The sequence below is a fragment of the Aythya ferina genome, assembly GCF_964211825.1.
Source record: "Aythya ferina genome assembly, chromosome: 12".
NCBI lineage: Eukaryota > Metazoa > Chordata > Aves > Anseriformes > Anatidae > Aythya > Aythya ferina.
Window position 1 is genome coordinate 3148103 of NC_140308.1, and position 19360 is coordinate 3167462.

Sequence of the window (19360 nt, forward strand, 5' to 3'; positions counted from 1 at the left end):
GTTTTATAATTCTAAACCTGTCTCTCTGTCTCACTTTTTTTCTCTCTTTTTTTTTCTTTTTTTTTTCCTTTTTTTTTTTTTTTCTCTCTGAAGACTTTAAAACCATTTTGATTGCAAATATATGAGTGAATTCAGAGCAAATGGAAGTAAAGAGACTGTTAAGACTGGCCTCGGTACAGACAGGCTTTGTACAAACTTCCCCTGCCTGCCAATGCACCTCAAGTCTAGCTTGCAGTAACCCTTGTTATTCTAGTCCTGGATTTATCTAGCAGAGGGTTGCCAATGGTACCAAATCATGTGGTTGATTTTTGTAATGAGGACTAATGAGACCACCATACTTATTTTCTCTCCCAACAAGAGCTTGAACTGGTACCAGCATCCCCAGAGGTGCAAACCTGGGGTATTAATCCCCTGTGAAAGCCCTCCTGCCTCCTCATCATGCCATCTGAAGTCATACCCATGAATCCAGTCTGGTTTTGTTGTGCTAGGCAGCGCTGTGTTTACATGACTATCCATCTATTACAGGATATTATTTTTCCAGTGGAGAATATTTCAAATATTTCCAATGAAGATTTTTTCCCTACTTTTTTATTGGTATTATTAAAAATAAAAAAGGGAAAGGAATAAAATCATACCACAAAAATTTACAGTAATGTAAGAAAAGCAGGAAAAATTGAAAATTTAAAGATCAAATTGACTCCCTCCTTGTTCCGATACATGATGGTCCTGGTTGATGCACATTGTAATCAGAAGTTATTAATTACATGCAACATATTCTCAAATTCTTTGCATATGCCTTAGTTTCACACTCTTTTACATATTTATGTCATTTGAATACAGAGCAAGAGAATTTTCCGAGTAAAAAAAAATAAAAAATAATAATGTTAATTAGCTTTGGTATAGAGTCTTGCTTTTTGAGAGTATTTGATAAACACTAAAGACCAGATTCTTTGGTGCAATGACAGGAAAGTACTTAGCCAATGACATAAAGAACTAATTTAATTGCAGAGAATTTCCAAATTCACTGCTTTCTTGTGCCCAGTCCATATCCTTTATAGCCAATCGAAGATCTGCCATTAGCCTGATTTAAATTTTACGTATCATTCTATAAAGGGAAGAAGTAAAATCCAAGTTCTCTAGTGGGTAGTCCCAGCTGTTCTTGGGCTGTCAAGAGCACTGTGAAATCCAAGGTATAAAGGGATGTCTCACAGCTCTGTGTGACTCTGACTGCCTTGGAGTCTTTGGCTGAATATTTCATAGCATCTTCTTCTCATGAAAGAAAAACAGTGGCTGCAGAAAGGTCATTACTGGAAAGCACATAAACTGCCGTTATTTCTCCTCTATCACTCCTTCACAGATGATAAGGCTCTCATTAGACCCTTAAGTCAAGTTCCTCTTAACCTACTATCTTCAAGTGTGCACTTTTATGCTCCTGTTTTATTAAATGTTCATTCCACCTTTATCAATGATATGTAAGTATTTAGTTTGGGTGCATGAAGGTGAGAATATGGAATTATCTCCTGTCTATGCATCCTCATGAATGACACCATAACTGTGCTTTCACTCTATTCACACTAAAAACTGATAGACACAAATGCATGTTTTGGGCACTAGGGAAAAATGTACTCAGAACTGCAGCATTTCATTTGAGATTATTCAGGTTATAACAACTTATTTCTTCTTACTTATTTCTTCAGCTACTTGTGGAATCAAACAACTCAGTATAAAGATTTTAAAAAAATGGGTCCTGAAGTAGATGATTCCATCTACCCTGTCCTTCTGCTAAGCTAAATGAAAACTCATTATATTAATAACTGTATTTAGATTCATTCTAGCTCCCCATGACAACAAAAGCTTAATATCTTATTTCTTCTAGTCATGTACTTGCTCAGCAAGAGAAATGAAATGATGTTATTTTGAAGGTAGAGAGCTGTGACAGTTGATACTAGAAACTAACAAAAAGATAAATCACTTTAAAATATTTATTTAGAGGGAATTAGCATTAGTGCATGTACTATTGCTTGTGGAACCACAGCCTAAGTACCTTGTTTGGTCACCAAAAATAAAATAAAATAATAATTTCAGATTCAGAAAGCATGTTTTCCTCAGCATGATCTTGTAGCCTCAGCTGCCTCCTCCTTCTGATCCAATACATCATTTTTTAAGAACCACATGGATCAGAAGTTAGTACATAAGGAGCAATAAGTGGTATGAACGAAGGCTTAGAAACTTGTTCATGAAGCCACCTATTTTTGAAATGTGTTTTGAGAAGCTGTTTTCATTTTCTTTTTAACTTTAAAAACAACACTGGAAAGCAAAAGCAAAGTTCTGAGCACTTTCATGCAACAAAGGAACAATGCAGGTTTGGCTTACATTGGGAAAAGTTATGTTTAGTGCAGGGAAATATTCACCAGAGACCTTGTATTTCTCAGAGCTGCTTAAACAGCTCAGAAAACCCATCTGATTAGGCACTCTGAAAAAGAAAAAACAAACCAGTTTGTTAAAATAGGCTTTAAATGTCAAAGTAAAGATTTATGACTCAGAATTGAACACAAATAAATAGCTGGCTGCATATTTGGAACAACTTCTTTTTATTGTGCAATTAATATTGCTGAGATTGCTATTTAAAATTTGAATGAATTTGTCTTTCTGGTTTGCACATTATTGGTAGTGAAGCTGAGGGCAGCACTGAAAACATATGCTGGGATGTAATTTTGGCAGAAAGTAAACCCTGGGATGCGAGAGGCTGGTTGAATACCCTGCACCTTTCTTTGGAACCAGTCTTACAGCACTGAAAGTGTTTGAATCTGCCAGCAGACATGACCATCAGTCCAATTTCATCCTGTTTATTCAGCTAGCAAATATGTAGTTAAGGTGGGACTAACAGTGATCTAATTCTTCTGAGAGAGACTTAAAAAATTATTGCCAAGAGAAGCAACTAGAGGCATTGTTATCATTAATAGCTGGTAAGCAAAGTCCTCTCTTGATTGTGCAAAGATCATCTTGAGTGAATATAAGCAGCAGGTAGATGCTTCCACCAGGGTGCCATTTTCACAACACCCAGACACCTTTCTGAAGCTCAAGGCCACAAGGGTAAAAGACACGTTTAAATATTTGCTTGCAGTTAAACATGCTTAAAAGATTTTTCACATGGAGACAGCTTGATGAATCGGAGGTTAAAAAAGGCAGGCTGCTCTCCCAGTGTGTTTCTGGAGAAATTAATTGATAAGTATTTTGGAAACTACAGTCAAGGATTTCAGCTGATATAAATCAACATTGTTCCATCGGTTTTGAGAATGGAGAACCTGACTTTGTCTTTCCACCTGTTTATCCACCAGGCATAATCAAAAAGAAAATGGCAAAGCTGTTTGGTCTCTCATGAATGAACACACTTTCTTCAGATTATGCCATGTTACTGTAGGGACTTCTATATTTCAGAATGCAACTGCATAAAAAGGTATAGAACAAATATAGTCTTTCATATTTTCATTGTATTATCCATATAGAAATTCATCTCAATCAGATGTAATTTGGAGAGTGAAGGAGGGTTTCATTGTTATTGATGATAACATTCAAATCCACTTGAGAAACTCTGTGAACATCATGGCTTGGTGCAGATTTGGAAAATTTCATATCCCTTTGGTGGAAGAAGCTGACTAGACATATTCAGTGATCAGATATTCAGAGGTGTTGAACCTCTGCAAGTTCTTCACATTTCTATAGCAATGTTCCAGGGTTTGACATGACTGGGAATCTGTTGATTATCATTTATATTATCATTTATATGTTTTGTTTTTTTTTATGACTACCTTGGGAAAAAGAAAAAAAAAAAAAAAGAATCCTTCTCCCAGAGAAGACAATATTGCCAGCTCTGCCAGCTCTGCTTGTTCCCTTTAGAAAGACACACAACTTCAGTCCATGCTCGTGCCAGCCTACATGCCAGCCTATGCATACTGGCAGCTGCAAACCACTGACTGTCTTCACAGCCTGCACCAGTCTGAAATTTGCAGGTCATTCCACTTGGTTTTCTTGTTTACTTAGCTGTATTTCAAGCATGGAGTTTTATGAGAAAAATTAAAGATTTGTGTTGTGAGCTAAATTTTTTGTGTTGCAGTTTCTCGTATGATTTATCCAGCATGGACTTCCACTACAGCTTTCTCTTTAGGGAGCACATTCACCAAGTCTCTACCTCTCACTATTTAATGAAACTTGTAGGAAGTTAATATTTTGGGAGACTGACTCATTGATCAGATCTGACAGATGGATACATAGATACAACACAGACACAATGATTGCATAAGCCTTAAATCCCTAGGGAGACCAGCTAAAAATCACTTTGTGAGGAACAGACTCACTTATTTACAAGCAGTCACAGAACTGCAGGTGGGATTTCAGATGGACTGTGTAGCTTTGGCTTCAGGAGTGTTTTGTCTATATAAATGAAAACCAAAATAGAAATTAAAAATGTGTGAAATGGGAGAATCAGAACTTTCAATAACTTATACTTGGGCCAGAAAAGATGATTGCATGCTCAGTACGTTACGTGCTCATATTTGTCTGGGACACAGAAGAAAAACACTATCATGTTTACAAATGTCCACTGATAACTTTGTGCTTTTCTGTTTCAATTTCTTTTTCTTTTTCACCATAATCAATTCTTTTTTTCCTTTTTGACTTGATTGTAAATATGGCATTTTGGCGATAGGCGACAGAACCACTCTGGGCCAGATGTGCTGGCTGCCTATGAAGGCATTGGCCATAGGATGTTAGTGGTTTAAAGTAACAGGAAACCTGAGGAATATCATAAATCAGACTTTTCTGACTAGGTTTTTTGTACAGAGTATAACAAAATGTATTGAATAACTTAAGTATGTGTGAGCCTCTTGCCTACCAAATTGCTGGGGTCTGCCAGTGGAAAGCACACTAATTTGATGTTGGCCTCAAACAGAAAATTGTTAAACAAAAATTAGGTTTCAGCATTTAAACAAAAAAATTGACTTGGAGCTCAGTGTTAACAGGAGCCTAAGGATTTAACTAACCGTAATGAAAATAAAGAGAGACAAAATTCTTGACTTTCTAAGCCCCAGTCCTGAGAACAGATTTTTTACTTCTGGATCATGAAGGACAAAGCATGACCCAAAGGGTAGGTTTTCTTCCTTCTCTCTCTATGGTCATGGATTTCATGAGGTCACAGAATGATGTTTTGTACTTTTGTACTTTTCCTCATTTGCATTGTCTTGTGGGAGGTGTCCCTGTCCGTTGCAGGGGGTTGGAATTTGATGATCTTTAAGGTCACTTCCAACCTAACCCATTCCATGATTCTATGACTGACATTTATTTATGAGAAACAGAAGGTACTAGGCCAAACTCATTGAATCTATAACAGCTTTTTAAAATGCTAACCTCTGACAAGTGAGGACATCAGAAGGGGCAGAGCTCAGAGATCTCCCACATGGTGTCCTGGCCCTGCCCTGGCCAGTGGAGGGCACTTAAGGAGAGGTGTGGGAACCACAACCAAGCTATTCCCCATCGGGAGCTACTTGCTGTCCTGACGTAAGCAATCACATTTCAGTGATACCCCCAGAGATAAACCTGCCTACGGCAGTGCAGATCCTGGCCTAACCAGCTAAAATTAGTTATTGCTTGCTGGTTCATCCAAGGCCTTAATTAAAGATGTACTATTCTTATAATCCATTTAAACATCTTAAAAGGTTGCCTGTTTCTCTCCCAGCTGTTTTCTACTCTGGTTAAATAAAGCAAGTACAAGTAGCAGAATGACTTTTTTTTTTTTCTATCTCAAAACCATCCTTTTGGGTAGAAGAAGTATCTCTAGACTTTCTTCAGTCTCCTCCTTTTGATTGTTTTGTGAAGATAGTATTGACATGCTGATGTATTCTGAGGGAAACGTACCCCTCTGCTGTATGCATCCCACACCAATGCCTTACCGCCCACACTTTCTCAGATTCTCATCTCTTCCCTTTCAGGAACCACTGCGAGGTCTCTTTAAAATCCACAAAGTCAACACTTTTACAGTGATAAGAAACCTCTGTGGCCAAGGTAAAAAATGGTATTTTTTTTTTCTCCGTACTGTTGATGCTTTTCAGTCAACCTGAGGTGCTCTCTTTCCTGCTTTTTCCATTGTGTTGCTACACGATATACATGCACATGGGCCTTCTGTGCCAACTTCTGATGGCTGTGAGGGTAGTTAATACATTAAACGTTATAGAGAGCTCCTACTTGAAATGCACCCGCAAGCCTTAGTCTTGGGCCATATTTCTTATACTTTTTTTTTTTTTTTTAATATATATTTTGGTTTCTGGCAGAGCTACAGGGAATGAGTGTGGCGTGCAGCATGCAGCATTTCCCAGACTGTGTAGCTTGGCACCAGAAAATAATTTCTCCAGAGTTCAAAACCTGTCAGGATGCTCTATCGAAACCGCTCCACATTTAAGATGTGTAACACTAAAATGTCACTTTTGGAGCCCAAAACGGAGTGCCTTCGGCATTCTGATTGGCAGAAAACTGACGGTTAAGCTCCAGGGAATTTCTACTACAGCTGTAAACTTTCAAAAATACTTTGCTGCTGCAAAAACCATAGAGTGTGGTTTAAATGAACAATATGCCCTCTTCATACCTCATCACCAGAAAGAACACGCTTTTGACTTAAGCATGAACAATTCATAGTTTCATTTCTTTTTTTTTTTTTTTCTTCACCCACATGAAACAGGTTAAGCAGCTTTTAGCTTGGTTTCTACCTGCCATACAAATAGGACTATATTCCAGACATCTCTGGGAGAAGGAAGAGATGATACAGATGCTTGTGCAGATGTTTGGATCCCGTTCTCTTAATGTTCTATGCAGGATGAATTTAACCTACTTATATGCCTTGCAGAAGACTAGATCATGGCCCTATTCCTTCCCTGGGATCTTGGAGAAAGCCAAGTCTCTAGCTAATATGTTTTTGTGACATTCTGAGCTTGGCTTTCCTCCGCCCTTGTGGGCCAAATCCTAATATGACCCAGTGCTCTCTCACATCAGCTGGAGTTTTGCCTGAATAAAGTATAAGTCAAAACTGAGCAATGCCTCCAGCTTCCAGTCCAGCACTTCCATTTCACAAAAACTCATTGTATTATAAAAAGATACATCAGCTTCAGACCACTGCAATTTTCCTCCTCTCCCTTCCCCCTCCCCCCCTTTTTTTTTATTTTTTGGCGATGATTTTGTAAAATCTGAAACAGGAGAATGCAGGTCTCCTCCTCCCATTCCTGGGGCTACACCCTTCCCTGAACAAACCTACTCCCAGTGGGACCTGAATCCTTCCCGAACCAGTAATGTCTCCCAGGCCAGAGTTTCTTGGCACCCTGCCCTATTGCAGCGCATAGAAAGGTGTCTTCTGAAGTTGCTGGGTCAGGCCCTATTTACTTATAAACAAAACCCAGCTTTCACCCCAGTCTTATTTTAACATTTATTCCTATACTCTCCCCCTGCACTTCATTCAAACCCAATGAATGATAAATGGTTTTATAGGAACGATCCTGACAGGCAATGTAGGAATATCTAAACAGCCTTGGAGAAGGAGATGACAACTCTCCAGCTGAAGTAAGGCTACTGGAAAATATGCAGGCTACAGGAAAAACATTGAGCACTGATTCTTGATGAGGGTTGCATGCCTCATCTTTATTTGTTGCCTTCATGGTTTTCATACTTTTAAAGTCAATTCTGGCCATGAATCATATGGGCACCAAGTCTGGGGCTCTCTGGGGTCCCTTAGAGACAGCTGGGGCAGCTGTGAGGCATCTAGACAGACTGTCCTCTATGAGGTACTGCAATGAACTTTGCTGGAGGAGTCTTTGCCCCTGCAAGTCACAGTTTGCATGAACTATCAATTCTTGTCCAAGTTAGCAGGGTCCTCAAGCTTGAACCCACTGGCTGGATGAGATGCTTTGGGAAGCAAGGGATAAAAAGTGGAAAGATCTTTGGGTGGACCATGGGTCTGTAGGTTAGGAGACACAGTGTGACTGGGGATGTCCTTGACATGTTGTGTGCAGTGCCTCTACACAGCCTGCCTGTGGTAAGATGCGTCACACCACAGGGGGGTTGGCTTCCCCCAAGGTTGGATGAGGAGCAGCTTTGCTGTTTTCTGAGCTCTCACACCACCAATATTTAAAATAATGATGAGCACAATGAAGATGAGAAACCAGCCAAATTCGTCTTTGATGTCAATCTATTAAATGTGTATTTTAGAGTTGCCTTTGAGTCTTTAATCACAATGCTTCAGTGCTTTAATTGTGCCTTCTGCTTTTGAAACATATTACAGCCAAATGACTGAGCAATCATCACAACAATCCCATGAATGAGCTGGATAAGTAAGATTACGCATGGAGAAACTGAGAGAAAAAGACCACACAGCAAGTAGTGTGAGCCATGGGATTAGAAACTGCGATTTCTTTTTCTCCATGCACAGTCCACTAGGCCATGCTACCCTGTATGATCTCATGAAAGAAGTATATTTTCCATCTGCAAGGAACTCCTAACAGTATCAGCTAAGTGCAAATTAGCATGATCATTAGCTTTTCTTTGAATGAGACAGCTGCCAGGAAGCCTGTGTGTATGTTTGAGGAAGAATTCATAATGTCTGTGTGTCTGGAGGAGTATAAATTCTTCTATTCTACTCCAGTAGCCTAATTAGATTTTACTCTGTTTATTAGAAGAGTTTGGTTGCTAGCTTAACATGAAATAAAATCCGCATGATTAAGAAGTCATGAGCAGTAAAGCTTACAGTATGCTGTTAGAAATTTTCCTTTCATATCAGCAACGATGAAATCCTCCAGTGTTAAAGTGAAAGCAGGAGTGTGTTTAGATCCAGCATTCAGGATCAAAACAGAGTGTCAGGAATAGAGGGAGGGTGGGAAGGGGGCGATCATGCCGTTGAAATGGTGCCTGAAAAGAGAAAATTACTTGAAAAGTTGTGTTTTTAAGCACATGGTGGACTGGAACAACTTTTCTTATGGATCTTCCCTATGAAATAAAGATAAAATAGATGCTCTTCTGTTACAAAGATACTCTTCAGGCCGCCTCACCTTCTTCTGTAAACACAAAAGTCCCTGTGTCCAAGGGTCATAAGAAGATGGGCAAATATCTAGATCTAAGCCTATGTGAATATTTGGATAGATGTCCAGATCTAAGCCTTGCAGGACGTGATGGTTTTGAATTTGCCTCCCAGTTTCCAGGTCTGTGGTGGCACTGAAATCCAGGCATGTACCCCTCAAGAACTCCTTGTAATGTTTTAGGTACTGAAGGCTGGAGAACCGGAAAAGATGTTAGATATTCTCTTTCACTTGACTTTGCTGGGAACAGCTGGCACAGTGTCACACGGGAAGTCATTATCAACTGCAATAAGGACTCTTCCAAATGGGCTTTGAGCTGATGATCACAAAAATCTACTCAAAAATTTCCTCTGTATTCACTTACCTGTGGAAAGAAAAATGCAGTGTTGTTCCTTTCCCTCAACAATCTGAGGAAGGATCCTTCAGCTGCAATGTAGGTTGTTCTTCTAGGAGACCTCTCTTACAAGAAGCAGCTGTTTCAAGTGCAGGTATGCACAGATGTTGAGGTGCACGCATAACCTTAGAGTCCAGACTATCCTGCTGGTAGTGGTAACCTGATATATAGCCACAGACATGATGAAGTCCTACTTCTCATGGGTCATTTAGAAGGACATTAGGGATTAGAGTCAGGGTGCAAATCTGAGGACAAGATAGGAAGGTTGGTGCTGTAATAAGTTCTGGAGCCTAAGAAAGAAAACAGAAAGCTCAAAGCAGAAGACTGGGAGTCAAGAGAAGAAAGACTGGAAACCTAAGCTTTCCCAAAAAAGCAAAAGGATTTGTGTAACCCGTGGGACTAAAAGCACATTTTGGCCCATGGTCTGGTTTTCCTCAGCACGTGCCCAGCCACAAGAGTCCGTGTGGTTCTTCTGTTTTCCCAAGTCGTTTGAAATATAGATGCAAGACTCTCAAATCCCTGCACATCCCTGCATTCCTCAAGCAATTGGCCCACCAAGTAGTTGTAATTCAGGATACCACCATACACCCACGTGTAAGATTCCTTAACAACTATGCACATTTTTAGGCTCAAAAATTTCAGAATTGTTTTCACTGTGCCTGAGCTGTAATTGGCTCAGCTTCCCAAGTGTTGGATCATCTAACTAGAGTGATTTTTGACTCAGAGCCCAGGCACCATATCAAAACATTTATCAATTAATCATAAAAAGTAACTAACATTGTTGTCCACCCAAGAAAAACTGTCACTTACAGACTCATGTATGCTATTGCTTATGAAAGAGCTGCTATATAGAAGTTGATTTCCTGCACAGACCAGGTGGAAAATCTGCTAAAGGCAGAGGTCAAATCTAGTTTAATTTTATACCCTTTGTTAAGAATGTTCTCTCTCTCTTTCTCTCTCTCTCTCAAAAAAAAAAAAAAAAAAAAAAAAAAAAAATACACCCTTGTATTCCTTTCCAAGTTTTCTAAAGTTAATTCATGTGGAAGAAAAAAAGATTAGGATAAAATTTCAAATATTAAATTCAAATGCAGGATTAATGAGTTTTATTTCAAAACCCAAGAGGTTGTCTGGAATTTAGGACATTTTTTTAGTAGCAGACACGAGACATAGCCAGATGCAGTCGTGTTTTGGACCAGCTCAGCACAAATTTAGCACCTTGAAGGAGAAATTTTATGTCTGTTTTGTAAAGCAAACATTTCAACTTTTCCAAAACCTGTTGTCTAGAAGGTATTACTGTTTCATTGGATGAAAGAACGGATTTAAAATAATGCTGACTGGTCGTTCTTGCACATAGTAGCTGCCACTTCCATCACCATCAGTGGAGGTGGTGTAGGTCCTCTGTCTCATGCAATGCATAATATAAATCTCTCTTTCTTTCTCTCTCTTAACAGTGTAAAGCAACCCAGCTAAAAAATAATAGTAATAATAATAAAAAAAACATTTCCTGAAGCTGAATTCAAGACAAGCCTTGCAACACTCTGCAGGAAAGAGATTTTTTGCAACTTGGTTTCTTGAACACCAGCAGCGAACAGCTTGGCAGATGTACAAATACAATTCTTCTCACGCCCTTACAGATAGCATGGCAAACCCATGGATGATGAGCTACTTCACTTCACGCCCGCTCCCTAAGGCAAAGGAGTTGTAGGCCAAACCCATTCCTCCACTAAAAGATTATTTTATCGTCACAAAAATTAATACATTCAATTTCCTTCCCGAGCAGGCTTGCATCAAAAAAAAAAAAAAAAAAGTAGTGTTTCGGTTGACCATTACTGGTTTGCTCAATTGAAGGAAAAAATATTTGTTTTCAGTCAAGGCTACACTTTAGTTATGACTCACGAAAAGCCAGAAATACCTGCAAAACATAGCCTGAAGATCCAGAGCAAGTTATCTGGACCACAGTGTCTTTTGGACAGCCTTTTTGGCCTGACTGTGCTCTGTCTGAAATCAAAGAACAAAATCTCAGTAGAGTTCAATAGAAGAAGAAGACCAGTATTGAGTTTAATGCTTTATGCATCAGCAGTGAAAGCTTGGTGGGAAAGGACCAAAACCTTGCAGTGAACACCTTCAAACATTGGAATCATGTCTTGAAAGATTCCAATTATAGCAAGAAGAAAACACTGGTGTTTCAGTTTCATATTCTGGCTTTTCTTCAAATTGACATACCACAGTCTGTAAATAGAACCAAAACTGAAAAATCATTCTGTTTAAATTCCTTCATGGCAATAGAAGTCTGCCTCACCTATGGAGAATCAATGTAATTAGCTGTAACATGAACGGGTAATTAGGACCTGGTGACAGGCAAGCTTCAGATGAACTATTCCATTTAGAAAAGCACTCACAAATGTTTTTTCTGATTTCTCTTTGAGCTGGAAATCCTACAAGAACAGGTTTCTTTTCTTTTACTTGTTCTATTTTTTTCCCTGTAATGCAGAACAAAAATAGTCCATGGAAATAGCCTTGTCTCACAGTACTTCTGTTTATGGTCCCCTTCAAAATCAGTGAATGTGATGCAAAAAAAAAAAAAAAAAAAAAAAGTACTGCACAAAGTAACAACAGAAAACTCTGGAGAAGTCAAGTTGCAGCTGAAGTTCCTTGTCAACCATGACTTTATTTTACTCAAATGCTCAGAATCACATCCTGTCTCTCTAACCTTTGACAGTGGTGGAGGTTTGGATTTGGAGCTTCATTTTCTAATCAATTTGTTTCATCCATTTGATTTTGGACAGAGAGGGAGAAGATGTGTGTAGGTGTTGGGAACAGTATATTTTCACTGCCTTGAGCTATGCTAAATACAATAATGAACCATTGCCTGAGGAATGGAAAAGTTGTCCAAGGCAACAGCAGCTACACTAACATCAACAGAATTTCACTTAATATGAGGCAAATCTCTCTTTTGGGTCATTCTCCTCTCTGAACTCATCCCTGATATTTTGTCAGCATTTTAACATAGAAAATATCCTTAAAGCCCAAAGTAAAATTTGGTGAAGACTTGGTATTTAATCTAGTATAACAGATCTTGTATTAATTGCACACGTCTATGTTTCATTTTGTGTGTGTTAAGGGAAATTTTATTCCTAGACGCTGCTTTGCACATCTACAGTCCATGTCAGTACTGTGCAGTTTGACACAAACCACTCATGTCCAAAAGTTGCCCCCAGCTCTGTTGTGTCCCTGTGACTCATTGTCCAGGCACAGCTTCACGGAACAGTCGGCCAAGGGAAATGCTATCCAAAGGAAAGCAGCAATAGCTGAAATGTATCCGATGCACCAACAGGATGTGAACCCTACACAATGTCTTCCTTTTTTGAGAATGCATACTCTTAACACAATAAAAGTACTGGGCTATGCTCCCACCTGGACTGTGTGAGTACCTCATAAGGCTGCTTAGTTGAATATGTTTGATCGTTTTCCATTCTTGGCCTGCACCTCATTGTGAAATATTCCCACAGTCAGATGTTCATTTACGTAACGAACAAGCAGCGAAGCATCCCAGTGGCCAGAAAACAGACACACACGAGCCAAACCCTGGACTAGGTGGAAGCCTGCACAGTGACCAGTTGCTCCACACCTGGCTCAGGGGCTTGGGGATTTCGTACTTGGTGCTGTGAGGTTTTATGGGCACTACATCTATCATTGCATCGAGAAAAAAAAAAAAAAGAAAAAAACAGCAAAAATGAATAAAGTCAGGATCTTTATGGGCCTAGGAGGAGCTAACCTGGAAATATTGCTGGCACAAATAGAGCTGTTCAGCAGACAATAGCACTCTGATATTGCCATAAGTTTGTTTATCCAAACGTGGCCATCCTCTTTGTTAATTCCCCACCCTCCTCATCCCCAGTGTCGTGAGCGTCCCCACCTCCCTCCCGCTGGTGGAATGCAAGCATGGCTGTGATTGTCATGCTGACAGGTTTATTGACTGCCTGACCTTGCTATTTTTAAAGAAACAGGTTATCTCAGTGATGTAAACAGGTCTTCCTCATGCAGTTATGTCATCCCCATAGCAGGGAGCTGTAACCTTCACTCTTCGCTTGTACTGTCAAGTCAGCTGTTTCAGCTGCCTCACAGTTTATGGCGTACTGAAAAACTGCATAGAATTATACAGTTTTTCGTGTTTTTTTTTTTTTTTTTTTTTTTTCTTCCCCAAGTCATCAGAAAATACAGCTTTAGCTCTCTTCTTCAAACCTGTTTTACCCAAGTTGCTAAGAAGCATTAAACTAGTCAGAGCCTCAGAGCCTCAGAACTTAAAAGAACATAAGTGCATCCTCGTTGGAGGATGAGGAGAGCTGGTTACAGGAGATGCTGGGTTGAGCAGGGATCAGATAAATATGGACTCGAATTAGAAGTGAGAATGTACAAGCTTAAGCTTTAGTGCATGAATGAGTCTCCAGAAGGAGAAATGCAATAAGAAAATGAATGCCAAAAATGACATTTTAAAAAATGTTATTGCCTTCTTGATATGAAGGTGCTCACTTCAAAAGCAAAATGGATAGAATGTCCAGGCCCTCGGCTAAGGAAGATAATTTATTTCAAATAACTAAGTGATACAGATTTATTAAAGACAGTGTCTAGATTACTTTTCTGAAGAAGAGATAGACATGGTTCCAGAAAAGGTTAGAAGTTTGGGTTAACTTAGAAAAGCACTTAATGATTTAGTGACCATTTATCCAAGGGTCACTGTATGTAAGCTATTACCCAGAAGGATATGAATAAAATGGAAAATGTCACAATCTTTCTCCAATTCTAAAATTCCTCCCTCCAGTCCTAATTCCAAAACCGAAGAAACACCCACAGCAAAGGTTAGACCAGCTATGTCAGGAGGACTTTCTCTAATTCCCATGAAATGTGTACATCTTTTTCAATATAAGCTGGCATGAGGAAATGAAAGAAAAAAAATAAAATCAAATTCTTCTTGGATTAATGCAGTCCAAACATGACCAAAAGTTTCTAAGCTGCTCAAGATCATTTTACCAGACTCTATTCCTGTTGACCCCAGTGTCAAATAGGTTGTGAGATACTATCATAAAACTGCCTGGAAGGTTTCGTTGGGATCTCTGAGCCTTCAGGCAAACCTTCAGGGACATGCATTAAAAAAAGTAGTGTCCTCTCCTACTCAGCTACTACTGCTTAGCCTCTGGGAATGGGAAGAGGTGCTTATGGGTCAGTAAACACTTACATTCCCTCTAGAGGTGATGGAGATAGGTGCATTAGAAGGTATCCAGTGAGTAGCCAGTAAATGTAAGCTATGCAGTGATGCTGTTCCCATAACATCATAGCAAGAAGTAGGTTGGAATGAAAACGTAATTCAGTTTCCCACCACTCACCCTCCTATTTCAAAGGAGTTCATTACTGCAGATAAGCAAATTCAAAATGATGTCATGAATCCCACAGGACACTGCAATACATTGCCATTTGTCCAGCCAGAGTACAACTCTTATTAGTATGACATAACACAGTAGCTAGGACTCAATAGAAAAAAACAAAGCTGGAATTTAATAAAAAAATACTTATAGCTTTTAACTTGTTGCCCTTAACATGCAGAGCTACTGTAAGTGAGTGCCTTAACATGAAAACTCTGAAGACCAAAGAATTAAAGTAAATGCAATCAGCAGATTACTAAATACCAATGGGAAATTTAGAGCTATAGAGTAAAATCCCAGAGCATTAAAGGATTTAGCACTTGGCATTGATGAGAAGCAAATCTTTGGATTTCCATTTCTATCCTTAATTAGTAACTGAGGTTTATTTTAGTCTAAACTAAGTCACAAAAGATAACACACCCTAAAAGAAAATAGAAAGCATAGCAATAATCTTTATAAAATATCTTATTAAAAAATAATAATAAGGAAAAAGAATAGTTTCTAATGGAAAATTAATTTCCAGCACTTCCATTTCCTTTTGTTTTCTTGTCTTCCCACCCATACTCGACTCTTTTCTAATAACATTCATCTCTTTGCTAGAAAGGTTACTGAGGGTGGTAACAAAGATAGCATTTTCAATCCAAAAGGGAGGCTCCCTTTTAAAAGGGACATTTTAGGAGTGTTCTTGTTCCTTCACAGCTTGGTTTTTGAAAGTTTTCTGTCTCCCTGCCCAGTTCCCAGGGTTCTGCACTGGAAGTAGGACCTAAAATGGTTGATCTGTGCTTCTAGATGGCTTCAGCTCTGAAAAAAACAGCTGTGTCAAATGGGGTATTTTTTATATAAGCACTTTGGGACAGAGGAAAGATAAAGCCCTTCTGGTTAATCGGGAGATCCATAGCCTGGTTCGCCTATGTCCCCACCGGCAGTCTGGCCAGGCTGGAGCATGCCCAGCTGCCGAGATACACCAGGGATTTGGTGTCTGATTTCCTGGACTGCGATACAGACTCCCAGTACGAATGCTTCAGCGTTATGAGCACTGTTTTTGATGTGGCTTCAAGTAAAGCTGCAAAACGTAGACAGCTTGGTTTAGAGCAGGGATAGAAAAGAACACCCTGTGATGACTAAGTAATGCGCTAAGAGAGAAACAAGATGTTAAAAGTGTAGAAATGGACTCGTGGATTTGCAGATTCAAGAACCCATAAATAAAAGTTGAGGAAATACCTAATGAAGATCGCAGTCCCAAATAACCACATTCTTCAGCATCAAAGAAGATGAAGTAAAAACTCCCTGCTTGTTAATCACATTCTGCTTTTCTCCCTTCCCCAGTGAACCCAGAAATATATTTGGTCCCTATAGGAGTGCACCCCAATATTGAGCTGGGTGTTGTTGCTAGGCTGAGGGTGAAAAATTATGCCCAAACATGATGGAGCAATGAGAGGGTGGCATACTGGTGGGGCTAAAACAGGGAAAGTAAACCTATTTAAGGAGAAAGATTTATAAAGCCTCCCTGTCAGTGTAGGTATCTGCTCAGCATATGCCTGGGCTATCAAGACAAAGAACAACACAATAGGACATGAAGACGTGTCCACACGTCTTGTTTCTTTGTCTTCCACAGTCAGAGGAAAGCAGGACATGGGAACACAAGGAACTTCTTGAACCATCAGAAATATTTCCTCCTATGGCAGGTACTAGGTCAAATAACTCCCATCATAATGTCACTAAATTTACTTATTAAAAAAAAAAAATAAAAAAAAATCAATTATTTTCCCTGACTCTACCTACTGCAGTGACTCCAAAGCCTCATTTCAACATCTGCTGATTTCTACCCACCTGTGGAGACTGTGTTAAGAAAGATGATAGGGACATGTGGGAATCTTAGATAAAAGGATTAAGTACATGCAGCGCAAAAGCCAAGGTCAGCAAGCTTTGTCCAAGAGTTAAAATACTCATAACAGGCTCATATGTGCAACAACATAACCTCTTGATTTAGCTTTAACCTCTTGGTTTACCTTGGGATGCACCACATAGAATGCCATTCGGGTCACTTCTGTGCTAAGCCTGATAGATAAAAGATCATCCCTTGCATGAACCCAGACTATTTAGCTCCGTTCAACTGCAGTTGCTGACTTCTTACCATGGTCCTAAGTTTTCCGGAGCTCCAAAAGGACCACAGTGTAACTGCAGTCATAGTTTTAAGTCCCTTTGTCTGCATTTGGAGGCTGAAATGAGACTACATGTGCTCTCCTGCCCATGTCCTCCTTTCTGTCTCCTGTTCTTCTTCTCTACAATCCCTAATAATGTGAAAGGAAGCAAAGAAGGAGCAAAGATGGCTCCACTTGAGAAGTCACCTTCCTGACCCAGGGCTGAGTTTAACCATTAATTCAATAGGTCTTGCCTAAATTTCAAATCTAACTTGTAAGCAGACCCAAAATTTCCCTCTGCTTCCCTGATTCACCCATAGAGCAGTGTGGCTGGGCTGAGCTCACCCAAACCAATGAAAAGACTTTCAGTAGTCTGTAGGGCAAAACTGGGCTGATATCTTGCACTTGTTAGTCACCAAGGAGTGAGCAGCCATGTGCAGTGTTCTTTACCATCAAACAGCTCCTGGGGTTGGCAGAGTATGAGGTTGAGATCTTCAGAGCTGTCCCTCCAGCAGCAGAGGTACACATTGCTTCACAGTCAGGGCTCAGAGTCTAACCCAGCCCCAGCATCAAACAGGTCCTCTAAGCTCATAAATCATCTCATGAGTAAAACTGCATTAAGTACAGAAACCCCAGAAGTTTCAAATTCTCTATCTAGGCCTCAAAAATTATTGTATGGCTTAAAAAAGATAAGTTAAGAAACAACCTATTTTGAATTAATTTTATTTGTCTTGTAGCTTCCAGTCCCTCGAGTTGAAAACTGGATACTCAGTGTACATTTTCAAAGTTTCCATTACAACATAAAAGAATTAGAAATATGCATCTAAAAATGAACACTGGGTATGATCATATCATTGTAGGAGCTGAGTCCTTAAGATAAATCATCAAATACCATGCAAACTAAAATCTCAAGCTCCCTTTTGACCAGTTCTTTGACAAAAACAAACCAAGCAATAAACCCAAATCACAATCTGTTTGATGCACTACTTAAAAAGCAGTGAGATTTCAATTATGATTGCCCATTGAATCCTTGGTGAATCTTGTTGTGTTCAGTCTGGGGTTTTGATGGGTATCTGCCCAGCTGAGTCAGGCAGCCCTCTTTATCTCTGTGCTCTAGCGCTCATGGTCTTGAATGTCTTTTGTTCTTGTGACACTTCTGCTATTGCCAGGAGGAAAATGGCCACAGGGGAATGTGATGGAGGATCGTTGCAGAGCCATGAGCTGGGACTCCATCTTATAGGGTGCCCTGTGCTAGCTCAGAGAAGAGAAAAAGCAACTCCCTCACTTGTTTTTTTTAATTTGTTAAAATAACAGCTCCATATTCCCAGAGGCAAATGTCAGGAATAATTGCATGCAAATTGTGCTGGTTTCATGCTAACGCACCCACTGCCACCCAAGGGCTTCTGAAGGGTTAATATCGAGGGCTCACCAGAGTTCAGTTAATTTACAACTGGAGACCTTTATCATCTCACACTGACATTGAGGGCTCACATTTCGCACTTAATTACTTGTTCAGCAATCACGCCTGGAAGAGATAGATGTGTTTCTGTGTTTAGCCCATGCAGCTGTGAATTGTTTATTTACTTATCGTCAGGCCGGGAATGGCTGTAATTTAAAGGTTCAGATCTCTGCTACCCTGAGCCGTGCAGGTCTTCCTTTAAACACTTCCATATTGCCGTGGTGGAATTTTGCTGGAAATGCCCGTCTTCTCCTCCTGTTCCGGGTAATGGGCCGGCAGGTGTTATTGGTTATCGGCGACTGTGATTATTTACGCCAAACAATCGCTGCCAAGTTCACAATCATAACGAAGATCCGCAGAGATAACTTTAGAAAGGTAAAAAGCAGGCCAAGGAGATGAAGTGAGATGAATTCCAGTAACTCAGCTTCTGGGTAATGACTCGATTCCTATCTCAGCGCTGGAGGAGCTGAATCACAGCAGCTTCAAACAGTGGCTCACAGCAATTCATAGGCCAAATGGTGCAATTACAATTTAAGCTGTCAAATGGTGACCAGATGGTTTTATCTTTCACACCAGAGGCCTAAGAAGTTGGTAGGTGTGACCTTTCCACATACCCATCCACCTGCATGGCGCATGAGGTCTGCAAAAGCCCACAATCCCATTGCACCCAGCTATGTGCACTGATGCCTATCCTTGGTTTTCTTAATTTTTGAGTGAAGCTGTGAAAAATGGTGTAAATGTAAAAATGATATAAATAGCACCAATGTTCATAAGACTCTCAGGCTGCACCATCCTCCGATGCCAAGCCAGCAGCCGCTGGCGATGTTGGTGGACATACCAGC